Source organism: Cavia porcellus, unplaced genomic scaffold (genome assembly GCF_034190915.1).
Source record: "Cavia porcellus strain 051 isolate PalLab524CR breed Dunkin Hartley unplaced genomic scaffold, mCavPor4.1 scaffold_9, whole genome shotgun sequence".
Lineage (NCBI taxonomy): Eukaryota > Metazoa > Chordata > Mammalia > Rodentia > Caviidae > Cavia > Cavia porcellus.
The window spans coordinates 67,615,352-67,629,358 of record NW_026947492.1 but is presented as its reverse complement, the minus strand read 5'-3'; the positions used below and the strand labels follow the sequence as shown (position 1 = coordinate 67,629,358).

At 33.0% G+C, this 14,007-nt stretch overlaps 2 pseudogenes; both read right to left on the bottom strand.

The window, feature by feature from the left end:
* Positions 1–1,694: 1,694 nt before the first annotated feature.
* LOC106026576 (olfactory receptor 52K2-like) lies at positions 1,695–2,639 on the bottom strand (annotated as a pseudogene).
* A 7,036-nt stretch (positions 2,640–9,675) lies between these two features.
* LOC106026577 (olfactory receptor 52D1-like) lies at positions 9,676–13,744 on the bottom strand (annotated as a pseudogene).
* Positions 13,745–14,007: the final 263 nt, after the last annotated feature.

Below are 14,007 nucleotides of genomic sequence, written 5' to 3'. Positions count from 1 at the left end.
AAAGCCTGTGAACAACTGTGAACTACCTGGCTTGGCCCCTGCTGTAAACTAAAGGTCAGTGTAGCAGGAATGGTGAAGTTTGCGATGAAACAGCTGTGATACAGAATAGATCACAGGCAAAGACATCTGGCAGGAGCCAGAATGAAAGGAAAGGTCAGAGTGATACTATGTAAAAATAATCCTTAAGGACAACAGTTCAGAGACGTGTCTCGAGGTATGGGAGAATTTCTGACTAAGAATGATTGAGCTGAAATGCCTTCTGTCGGGAAAAAGAGCTAAAGTGGTGAGGAATACCTGGACCTTTACAATAAAGCAGTCAGGTTTGGCTACAGTGATGCCTAGTGTATGCTTTATTGAGAACAGATCATGTGACTAGATGGGTTGGCAGCCAGCCATATTATGACTTTAAAAATATATAATGTTGTTCAGTTTTTCCCTTGAGAAACAGAATGTTAAAAATTTTAAGTGAATAAAATGAGATATTTGTTTGAAAAAGACTACTCCAGTTGCAGTGTTACCACTTTTCAATAAGAGAAATCGAGGTACAAAGATTAATCAGAAAGATTTTATCTTCCTGAAATGCATGCAAGTAACAAAAGTATAAGGCAGAAAAGTAGTACAAATGTACAAAGCAATTGTGATCAGTTGTATTTAGACAGAAAAACTAGGTAATTTTTAGTTGCTAAACTGAATTTAATACCCAGAAACATCACTCAGTGGCAATTCCTGACAATGAATAAAAGTGAGAAATACAGAGAATCATTATAGTTGCCCCGAAATTCAAAAGTTTATTAATGATACAATATTTTTCCACGTAAGTTCAATACAGCAGATCTATGTTTTTAGGGCCTATTTCATATTAAGTGATTTTTATCACAATAAATTAAAAATTTGCAAAACTTTACTTTTGAAAACATTAAGTTAAAGGTTTATCTGGAAAGTGGTTCATGAAGCATTTGCAATTTGCTTGCAGGGGCACAGACAGAATTTATGGGCTGAGATATATAATAAATATTTAAATCATAAAAAATGATGAAATCAGCTAGGTAGAAAGTAGAGTTGAAAGTTGAAGAAAAAAATAACTTTCAATATATTTTCTTCATTTCTAAACTGTTTACCTCTTAGGTTCAATTCATTGTTTATTACCAAAAATGATTTTGTATTTCTTTAATTTTTCTAAAGCCTTTAGTCAAAGGTAGGTAGCTCATTATTCATTTGTATACTTACAATTATTGTTATTTGGGTATATTTATTTTGTGAGTTAAGCTCCATGTTATATTATTTTGTGTTGCTTAGTTAAAACACAAATATGAAAACAAATTAAAGCAATACACATTTTAATATTTATTTTTAAAACATAAATATGAATAATATATATCCAAATCACATTGCTCATTTGCAAAGTGTTTCTAATTTATATGACATGGTATGATCAACAATAAATTTCAGAGAAAAATGTTATTTTAGTTTATTATTACATAAGTATTTAAGGAATATTCTGGTTGTAAGAATTTAATAACAATTCCACTCTGACAGGACCATTCTCCAGTTACATTCCCAAGCAGATTCCCTCTTACATTGATGATTCATTTTTCTGTGAAACTGTAAGACTGGAAAGAATTATCTCTACCTGTAACCTGGTCTGAAGTCCAGTTCCACATCACCGGATCTCCTGTCCATCAAAAGTGCCAACTTCAGTCTGTTTGACATTGGAAGACACATAAAACCCACTTCCTCATTTGTTTGGGCCGCGCCCCATAAATCAAAGGATTGACCATGGGAGTAACCAGGAAGTAAAGGTTGTCAATGATGATCTGTAGATGGGGAGCCATATGGTAGCCTAAAATCTGGGCCAAGACAGAAAAGAGAATGAGAGAATAAAAGAGGTCAATAACACAAAGATGAGAGCCACATGTGCTGAAAGTTTTTCCTCGAGCTTCCCAAGATGGTATCTGAAACTTGTGTGAAGGATAAGTCCATAGGACAGCATGATAAAAAACAAATCAAATCCCACTGATGCTACTATAACCATGAGACCATAGACAATATGGTCAGAGATGTCCCCACAAGCGATCATCACCACAGCCATGTAGGCACAGTAAGAGTATGCAATTATGTGGGTTTGGAAAATTTCTAGTCATTTTGGCAAGTTGGGTGCTGGGGTTAGCACTGCTATTGCTTCTGCCAGGAAGGCTAGTGCCATCTTTACAAGCACCTTCATATCAAGTATGGTTATATATCTCAGTGGGTACCAGATAGCCACAAATCTATCAAAAGACCGTGCCAAGAGGATCCCAGACTCCATGACATAGAAGGAAGGGATGAAAAACATCTGTGTGAGCCAGGCATCAAAGCTGATTTCCTTTGCATTCATCCAGAATATGCCCAGCATGAGGGGCACAGTGACACTGACCAAGCACATGTCAACTGCTGATAGCATGGCCAGGAGGAGAAACATGGGCTTGTGGAGACACTTCTCCGTCTGGATGATACACACAATGGTCGCATTGCTGATGATCGCAGTGACAAATATCAAGAGAAAAGGCACAGAAAACCAAACCATGGGCAGTTTCCAGGCCAGGTATTCCAGTCAGAACAAATATCAAAGGCTGAGGAATAGAGTTGTTGCAAGTGGACATCCTTAGCCTGAGTTCCTCAAGGTCTGATTCCTAGAGAGAAAGACACAAAAGTGTTTTGAAGTCACTGAATCATTTTCTTCTATGCAATGCTGGTCATAACAGTATTTTATAGTGTTATTGGGATTGTAGTACATAAAATAAACATTAAATAAAATTTCTTTTATTTGAGGCACAGGAGAATAATCCTCGGCAAATTTCTCTGCATTAAAAACTTTTTTATTTGATGCATAGGAGAATAAGCCTTGACAAATTTCTCTGCAGAAGGGAGAAGACCTCTCAGAAATAAACTTCCCATAAATATGTAACAAGTCTATAATTCAGAATTTCCTCCAGTCAGCCTAGTTTCTGTTTAACATTCAACATTTGTGACCTGCTAGTATTATCTCTTAAATATTGAATATGTTTCCCACATTATATGCAGAGAGTTGTAGTATGAAAGATCCAGAAAACAGAGCTTTGACTTCAAAGAAAGCTCAATTTAAAGATACAGTACCTGGATCCTCAGTTTCTGGAATGGATGTGGTGTATTGAGATTCTTCCCTAGAATATTTAGCCAGTCAATGTTGATTTTATCAAAGGATTTAGGAAATCTGTTGGTGTATTATGTGGAGAGTATGATGGTTTGGAGGAACAATGGCTGTTCTTAGTGACAAATGTGAAATCAGAAAATGTTTCAAGAAATAGTAATTTCATGTTAATTTTCCAGATATGAATAACAAAGTTCAGCTAAGGAGTAGAGATAGAGCAAATTGAATGAGTGACTTTTCTATGTTTTATTTCTGTAGGGGGAGCACAGTTAGAAAGTTAATAGCCAAAATTATTTTACAGAAATGAGGTTTTCTTCCATTTTTTAAATATTTTAACCACCCTGTTTTGGATGAAAATACATTTAAAAATTTATATATACAGTGTAAGCAATAGACCAATATATTGTCAATATAATTCATGAATATATTAAAAATTGAAATCACAAAATCTAAATAAACAAAAATTAGATTATAAAAGCAACACTTTTAAAGGTCACATAATTGATTAACTTTCATTATTTATAGACTTATTTAAAGATATATCAGCTTCATCATGTTTTATAAAACTATTACAGGAAATGAAAAATATTACTGAAAGCTTAAGTAAAGTATGCCACAGTTACTCAAACGTTGAATATAGTAGTATTAATACAAGTAATATTATTTTTACATATTGATAAATTTTTATTATTTTTATTTTATTTAAATATTTGCTAATTTAATCTCAGGTCTTAATTCAGTATGTTCTCAATTTATTTTTAAAGTCAATGCATAATTTTAAGTTATGTTTTTATTTTAGCCACTGTAACTACAGTTTTAAAGTACAAAAAAATTAAACTTATATTGTCTACATTGTGAATGCAGCTTTTGCTACATATGTAGTAGCACAAATAGGATGACTTATCTACTAAACAACAATTGTAGCATATGTATGTCATAAATATTCATCCAAGTGAAAACATTTCATATTTCAACTGCATTAGGTGAAAAGCACACTGCTGCGACTTATTGTTAAGTAGTTATCCTGAAAGATATCTTGCTACATTAAAAATCAGAATATCATTGGAGTAGTGCATGGAGCCCTAATACTTACTCTATGCAATTTAAGCAAATAACTTAAGGTTTCAACCCTCATTTCCTCTCACAAAAATTGGAAAAGGCATAAATTGTAAAGCTTATAAATCTGCATTTTATTCCCGGTAGTTTTCATAGCACAGTTCTTTAAATGTTTTGGTGTTTTCAAACCCAAGTTTCCTTGATTTTCTGTGAAATACAAAGTGTAAGTAAGATAAAATGTAAGTTTAATTTGTTGTTTTCTGAAATGAATTCTGGTAAGTATAGTGAATAGAATCAATGTCTTAAGAAACAATATTTAAATATTCTGATAATTTTCTCTTGATAGTTTTGATTCATTGCTTGCTTTAGGAAAAGAAATACTGTCAACAAGGAAAGTTTGCTAAAACATAATATGTATATTGTACTTTAATAGATGAAAGGATTCTATTACTAAGACCTGTTTCCAAACAGAAAAAAATTTGCCTTGTAAAAACAGAATATCTTGTCTAGTTTTTTTCTATGGAGATCAAATGATCAAACATTAATATTTAATCACTATACTGCAGATGAAAATATTACACGTGATAATGAAATTCATATATTATTGAAATGTCAAGCAATAAGTCAAGATCTCCTTTTCCAAGCTATCAGGAGCAATTAACAAATGAAGCATATCAATATTAACTATAACCAAAGACATCATCCACTCAAGCGTTAATGTTAGAAACATACTTGTTTTCCAAAGAACACCGCTCATCATTAATAATTGCAGAACCCTAACCACAGCCATAAAAGTGTTTTTGTTGTAGTGTCTGGTTGAAAATATTTGAGAATTTTCTGTTTTTTTTCTTTTGCTCTTTAATCCCAGGAGAGTATGCTGCTTTTCCTTTCTTGATATTTCTATTTTCTTTGAGTTGTACCTGCAGATAGATCACACCTAGTCTGAGACTAGCAGAGTCTACTTGAAGATTTTTCTCTGTCCAGAACTGCCTGTTGTTTAAGCTTGAGACAGATATATGGCTGGATGGATGTGCCCTCCTAAGTCTTGCGTGATCTCTCTTCTCTTAGGAAAGTGTTGTTCTTAGATTGGATATTCTTAGGGACAAATCCTAAAGTCAATCTTTGAGGATAGAATTCGTAATGAGAACACAGTTATGCTCAATATAGGGATGCTGTGGGAGGCTTGATGGTATGGTTTAAGAACTCCACAGGGAGAAGCAGAGAATAGTGAATCATTTAGAATAAAACAGAGTGCTGGAACAGGAAGGCGGATTAAACTCAAGACACTGTGGCTTGTGACTACAATTATGTACACTCTGTATTAACTTGTTTCAAAATCACTCCACCAAACCATCTTGATATTTAATGAACTTCAGGCTTCCATAAGAAAATAATAAAAGCATCTTGAATTCTTTGATGCTATTCAAATTCACAAATTGCCTAGAAATATATTAGTAAGCTTAATAATCACAGATTAAATTAAGAAAATTTTAGGGTGAAATTCTCACAAATGCAAAGAAAATGAACATAAGAGTAAAGAGGACCTGGAAACAATAAACACACTCCAAGTCAACATTTTAACTGAGACTGAATTTTAGAAATCTTTTGTCATAAAAAAAGAAAGCTAAATTTTAGGATACTAAATGGACGAAGAAAAAATATTCGTAATGATTTTTTTATAGAAATTGGTGAGATGCAAACATCTTGAAGATATTGACTGGGATTCTGTTTATCCTAATGCATCAAATTCCTTGTAAATGTTAGACCCTCAAATATTTATCTACAAGCAAATGTGCTTGCACACAAAACCAATAAATAATGTTTTTTCATCATGTTTTTCATGAACTCTAGGCTAGAAAGTCATTGTCAAGGTCAAGAATCAGTGATAACCATTTGATTTGGTGGTTTATTAGAGTCTCTAGTTATCCAGCAACCTGAAAGTATGTTCAGGGTGCTCAAATCCATTGAATTATTTCTACTGCAGCTGTGACAGCCTGGATCCAATGCTTATCATATTGTTCCAACAAAATGTCTTCTAAAAAATCTATTTTATTCATTCTGCCCATTTTTATCACTATGTCACAGAAGTTGACTTTGCTTTTATGGACATATCATATGCTTATATTTTACATAGTTACAACACAAACCAGGATAGTTTAAAATGTGTAGTGAAGTGGATACTCCATTAAGAAAATATTTCATCCTGCAAAGTGATACTTTTTATATGAGGAGCACTTAATATCTACTAAATTAGCAAATCTACAGCCAACAGTAACACACTGTCAACTCTTCTCTTCACTGTGTTCATTAGATGTCTAGATTTATCTTTTGCACACTCTGATCCACTTCTCTACATCACCTTTCATGTCCTTTGGCAACAACCTGTCTACTCTTTGTTTTTATGTATTCTATATTTTATTTCTAGTTGGTACAAAAATATTATGCAAGTATTTTTCTTTCTGTGTTTGGTTCATTTCATTTAGCACAGTGTCTTCCAGGTTCATCAATATTACCTCAAAAATTAGATATCTTGTTGAACTTAGAGTGGAATAGAATCACACGAACCTGAGCAGATCATTCCCATGCATGCAACTACCATTTTCTTTTCTTATTTTTAGGATAAATTTGAACAGACTTACATGCTTGTCCCAGGCCTACCCTACTACCCAACTCTTCAGTTTAGTGTCTTCTTCAGGCTACAAAGTGGGTTCCTTCAGTTGTTTTAAGATACTGCACCCTGTTCTGTTTTAAGTTCACATTGTTCAATCATCTAGTTCTCATTCAATGCAACATCACCACCCCATTTCCACAACCACTTTGTCTTTCACCTGGTAGGTAACTCCATCTGCCACTCATTCTGATTTCACTTTTAAAGAAATGTTCCCTGTTTCTCCAGCATAGATCAAAACCTCACTATCAGGTCCCTTTAAAAAATTTCCCTAATAACATTTACTATCCCATAAAAAATGCACTTAGACATTTGTTTCATTATCCCCCCTCCTCCAGAGTGCAATTCCCTGAAGCAAACAGGCCTATTTGCTTAGTATTCTTCAGAGACTAGTACCTAAACTACAAGCTAATAACTAAATAAATATTGGTAATAAATATACAAAACAACTGATATTTCTCTGTCAATTAGAATTTAATGGAGAGTTTTTCAAGATTAAGCTTTGTTGTTTTTTTTAAATTTGTTGAACAATTGTAACTCATAGTCAATAGATAATCTGTAAGTTTTAACTCTGTAGTTCATGTTTCCACACCCAGTACATGACAAAACTTGATATTTATCAGGAAACATAACTGAACTTCATGATTAATGGTAGCACCACATAAAAAATGTAGTGCAACTTGAGGTCTTGGTTGCGCAAATCATCATGAAGAAAGAGTAAACATGGCGGCAATAGTATCAGTGTTCCATAGCTCCCACAGTGGTACTCTACTCCATCCTTGAGGGAGCTGACCCCAGTGTCCTATCATTTTTCCTTTAATACCTTACTGAATAGCCTTACAATATATACGATTTTAATTCACATGTGTTAATTACAATTTTTTTCTCAATAGGAGTTTTAATACTTGACCTTGAGGAAGTTACTTAATCTTTATGAGCTCAAATTCCTCTTTCTTAAATCAGACTGGCTATATATATATATATATATATATATATATATATATATTAATATATATATATATAATTTAATATATATTACATATATAATTTAACATACATAAGGTATATGACACATTAGAATGAAGTAAGTGCAAAATTATGCTTACAATTTTAACTAATGACTACATATTAATGGCTTGTTCTGTGGCATATTTTCACTCTTACATTGTTGGGAAAGAGACATTATAATCATCACTTCATTGATGATAGCAAATCTTGCCTGCATATACAGAATTTGGCACACACTGAACGGTGAATTTAAGCTCTTATCTTTAGACCATGCTGGTTTAACCTCTATAATAAAAATTAACTGAACAAACAAGGCCCATTAAGAGGTAGGGAGAATTTTTAGTCAGTAGGGATAGTGAAAACTTTAATTGTCCATATAAGGTAGAAGATTTTAAATAAATTGTATATGAGTTTTCATCGGTGGGAAAAAATACTTTGTGATGAAGAGATGCAAGATGGAAAAAGTATTCATAAACATTTTATTTGCTATTGCAGACTTGCATGATTATGACAAAAGCCAGGAGATACATTATATCTATCTATCTAAATAGATAGATACCTATCTACTTAGACATTATATCTATCTAGACATTCTGTCTATCTAGATATTATGTCTGGATAGATAGATAAATAGATTAAGGTGATAACTGTGATTTCAAAGGTGAATACATGCTCATCATAGTAAAAGGATTTGGTGTTTTGTAAACATCAGTGTGAACTTTATACTGTAAATTGTGGAAGTAGTACTCCGAGATTGAATACAAAAGCAAATAAAGCAAAAAGGAAAAAATGTAGTTTAAAAATTGCAAATTACTATAAATATAACATCAGTATAATGAAATTCATCATATATTTCCTAATTCCTTCTGGATCACTTTCCATACTATATGATCCAATCATTTGATGGGAAGAATTAGATCAGTTAAAAATAAGGGTCTAATTATTTTCCTTTTGATAAATTTATTTTTTACTATTTCCTCAAGCAAACGACTCCAGAAAGTAAGCAGTTAATTAAAATAGTAGGCTATTATCCCTAGCAAATTAAAAAAAGCATAATATCTTGAGATTTTAGTCATGCAGGGAAGGCTTATACAGTGTAAGGACAAAGTCATCTCAGTATTTGAGAGATCCTGTATTAAAAGTCTAAAGAGGCCCACTTTTAAATACGTAAAAAACACAAAAAAATAGCAGGATGCTCTTGGTGGAGAGAAAATATTCTACAAACAATTGAAAATTTAAATCTGTATTATCTTGATTAGTGTTTGCTGAATCATTTTACTTTGAAGCTTTACAACTTGCTCTGTGATTCATTAGGAAGAACATATGCAAAAGTCTTGATATATTCAGAGGCTTCAAATCAGTTTTATTTTATTTGGAAAATATTAGAAGAGATCACTAACTTTTCTATCACAGGTTCTTCATTTATTTTAAAGCTTTTTATCAGTTTTTTTCATGTTTCAAGCATTTATTGTTGTTAATGAAATTACGATGCTCCATTACATAGCAGTATGATAATGGTGAGGAGCAAAAGGGGGTTAACTTTCTATTCATGAAATATAAAGCTCATGGTCTAAAATTCAAGTGCATATAAAACTATTACACCAGATAAATTCATTAGACATGAGGAAATATCTTCTTTGCAGTCATTCTTCTCATTAAAATTCCATAAAACTCCTGATTTTACAAGAATTGATATAATTTATCAGGTGATTAATTCCTATCTTCTTCCTATTATTGACTATCTGCAAAACTGACATCAGAAGCAAGCAGCATTTACTCATAGAAAACCAAGCACATGATCTCTAATTTTCTTTGTCCTTGTACTATAAACAAAGGGGTTCAGGAAGTTTAGCACTAGAATGTGTATGTGGGCAATGAATATGTGAATTTGGGGGCCACATTGTGGCCAAAGTGGTGGATCGGGAAGGTAAACACAGCCATGGACTAGAAAATGAGGATGACACAGACATGGGAGCCACATGTTCCCAGAGTTTTCAGACTTGCTTCCCATGAAGGGAGATGAAAGACTTCATGGAGGATGAGAACATAAGACAATGCATTGAAAAAGCCATCACTGGAACCAATGACATCAATAACTTGATGATTCATGCTGTCAATAATAAAATCAACAATAATATTTTAAACTTTATTTTGAAAAAGTTTAGTCAAAAAGAATAAAAAGTTTAGTCAAAAAGAAGTGTACACATTGTTGGAGTGATGTGATGTTTTGGTGCTTGTACGAAATATTAAAACTAGAATATATACACTGAGGCTGTGATGCTTGGCTTCTGTTCTGTCCACAAAAGCCAGATGCACCACAGTCATGATCTCACAGTAGATGTGAGCAATGTGTCAAATTTTGCAGTAGGGCAGCTGCTTGAGGAGGATGGGATGTGGGGTAAAGAAGGCTGCTCTCCATAATAGCACAGTGGTACCCATTTTGGAAAGGCAACTGTGGGTGAGGATAGTTGCATGATGCAGTGGGTCACAGATGGCCACATAGCAGTCGATAGCCATGGCCAGGAAAAACCCTGATTCCATGGCAGCAAAGCTGTGGATGAAGCACATTTGAGACAGGCAGACATCAAAGTCAATTTCATGGGCTCCAAGCCAGAAGAGACAGAGCATGTGTGGCAGTACGGATGTGGAGAAGATGAGGTCAGTGATTGACAGCATGTACAGAAAGAGAAACGTGGGCTTGTGGAGGCTTCTGTCTGCTCTCACCATAGCCAGGGTGATCACATTCCCCACTACAGCAACCATGTCCATGGAGTAGAACAGAATCCTGATCCAGACATGTGTGTGCTCAGTCCTGGGATGGCCGTCAGTGAGAAAGGTGTTTGAGATGCTAGAGAGGTACTGGCTGCTTCCGTGATGCTGTTACTCTTTTTCCTCCACAGATGAAGTTGTCTTTTTTCAAACTAATATTTTCTGCCAAGATCGTCCCAATCAAATACTAACATTCATTAAAATTGTATCTGTAAACACACACCATATCACATTATGCAACATTATAAAGCATAATTTAGAATTTATAAAAATGTTAGTGACACTAGACAAAAACTATATAAGAACAGCATACTTATAATAAACTAAGTATTAATTTTCATGAATCTGTTGAAATGAACTTATTTATCCATTAGAAATAAAAGTTCACTCTCATTTTCTGAATTTACCATTTATTCATGAGAAAATTTATGAGAATTATGCAGACACATTTTCCAGTGATGAAATTAAAAAAAAGATTTTGTTCTTTGGGTGAATTTGAATCACTTGTTCTGCCATATTTATGAGAACATGCTCCACAATCAGAATCTCTTTAAAGATAGATCCCAAACAAATTGTTACTCTAAACTGAGATCATGAAAGGTCTTGGCTATCTGTATTTCCACCTGAAGAGAAACAAATTCAGTGACAATTTTCTGCTGGTTTCCAGATTTTTAAAAAAAATTGCTTATCAACTGACAGAAGACTTTTACTTCCTAGGGAGAAAAGCAACAAGATTTTTTACATCAGATGCTTTTATATGGAACCAGAAATTATGATATAATGCATTTGAAATATGATCAAAATACAGAGGGAAAGTATTTTTTTAAGTCTTTGGTTGCATTTTGCCAGCTGCTTCAGTGTCCTGAATCAAAGAATTTACCTTTCATAGCTATTTTTCCTTTGAAGAAGAGCTGGAGGCTGCACAGTGAGAGATGAGATTAGAGATGATATTGAGGATGCAGCACAGCATCTTCACAAGCCTGCATCTCTGTTGGATGGTGTGTCGCAGCAGCTCTCACCAATTTCTGATCACACTTCACAAAGATATTCACAACAAGGACACCTAGACACGCTTCGGAAAGAGGCAAGAATAGTGTAATAAGCATGTTTGATATGAACAGGAGTATTTTGAGGGAGATTAATGGCCATATATTGATTATATCTCATCCAAATATCTAAGTGTACAAGAACACTTCACTTTTTAAAAAATAACATAAGGGTTCCATCAAGCATATTACCTCAATACTTGAATAAATTTTTAAATATTCACTGATCCATTTAAAATTGTATTTCAAAATACTAACAAAGATTCTGTCATACCTATTACATCACACCCTGATATTTGCCAAAGGGTAGCTAATCTTTCTAGATTTTAGACTCGAACTCAAGGTTGGGGTAGTAAAGTAGTTAGCAGGGAGATATTAATACATTTCTTTTCAAACATACACTCAAGAGAAAACATTGTCTAAAAATTTTCATTCTTGTCTAAAAAGTTTTATTTTCCTTTACTTCTATTCATATGTGAGATTAACTTGATGATTCATGTTGTGAATAATAAAATCAATAATAATGTTTTAAACCTTATTTTGAAAAAATTTAGTCAAAAAGATTTGTATATATTGTTGGAGTGATGTGATGTTTTGGTGCTTGTATAAAATATTTAAATTAGAATATATATATATATATATATATATATATTCAAAATCATGTATTGTTTCCTGATGTCATAAATACTTAGCCTCTTTTCTTAAAATAATAGTTTTAAAATAATAGTTAATGTGCTAACGTATCTCAAAAAAATATGCTGGCATGAGTTGTTTTGTGAAGAAAGGAAGGAAGTGAAATTGTTGACTAGAAATTATTCCTGTCCATCTGATTACCTTAAAAAATGGGACACTCACATTACTTCTAAATATTCCTCCTTCTAAAGTAATTCCCAGGGTTGATCAGCCTTTACAGCTGATTAGGAGAGAGCTGGGTATCCATTCTTCACAGCTGTTTTGACCTAGTGACCTGTCCTGATCAAGCAACTCTAGTGCTATTTTTCTTTATAATTGGGAGTATTTCTAAGGCCCTTACTTTAGCAAGTGAAAAGGTAAATATATTTATATTAGCTATAGGAAGATGTAGTTATCAGCATAACTATTTATAGTTTTTATGTTTAACTTTTCTATGAGTGCTTAAATATTAGAATATTACTTCTGAGAAGACTTCATAATTCTATGCATTCAAGTGACTAAATGTAACTTTCTTTTGTCTTTTCCTGCACAGCACCTGTGATTTCACTCACTCAGTTTAAGAGCTGACAGTTCTCTGGAGGAGAACCTTCTATAAAGAGCAATGCGAGTCTGCTTAGGTAACATGAGCTGGAATTATGGTTTTGGCTCCACATTTCACTGAATTAGATGTTATAGGTGGTCTTGGGATTAGTGACCCTCTGGGATAATAGTTGATTTCCTTAACTGCTAGACCTGTATAACTTTAAAACAGTGTAATTATAAAAAAAAATTTCTTTCAAAAGAAAGAAGTACAACATTGCTTTCAAAATTAATTCTAGGTGTTTTATATGAAAAATGTTTGTTACATATTTTAGAAGGAAATAAAACTTTAGAATGTATGAAAATGTTTATAATTATATAGTGAAAGAGCATCATTTTTAGTACCTAAAATCCCTTTTTAAAATTGATTTTTAAAGTAGCCTTAAGAAATTTAAAGTTGCAACTCAGCAGATGAGGAGAAAAAATGGACTTAAAATTTTATTCAAAATATTATAACAGTAGCGTATAATTCTCTGGCTGGAAATTTCATTTGCTTTATCACCATATGACTACAATTCAAAAAATGATGTATTCGTAGTTAAAACCTATACTCTTTACCTAGTTAACATACTTTTGAATGACAGGATCCAATCCGAACAGCAAGTACCTGTGCAATCCAGTCTAAATCTATTCCTAACATGATTTTCTGTCTAACTTTATCCTGTCAATGCATGATGAGGGGACAAAGGACCAAATTCCTTACAAATTGCCCAATTTTCTACACATCCTAAGGGAGGCTTTTGCTTTATTCTGAACCATACCGTTGTGTCCTTTTCTGCACTATCTTAACCAAAGAGCACTGAGAAATATCCTGTGGTTTTACATCAGATATTCCAGTTACAACAATCACCTAAAGAGAAATTCTAAAATACAAATGAAACTTCTAATACCCAGATTTCTTCATTCCATTAAGAAGCATTCACTGTAAGAATACATATTTCAATACTGAGGGATGTTAGGATTGAAGTAGTACATATAATATTCCCAAACATTCAAATAATATTTTTGTATTGACTTAAATA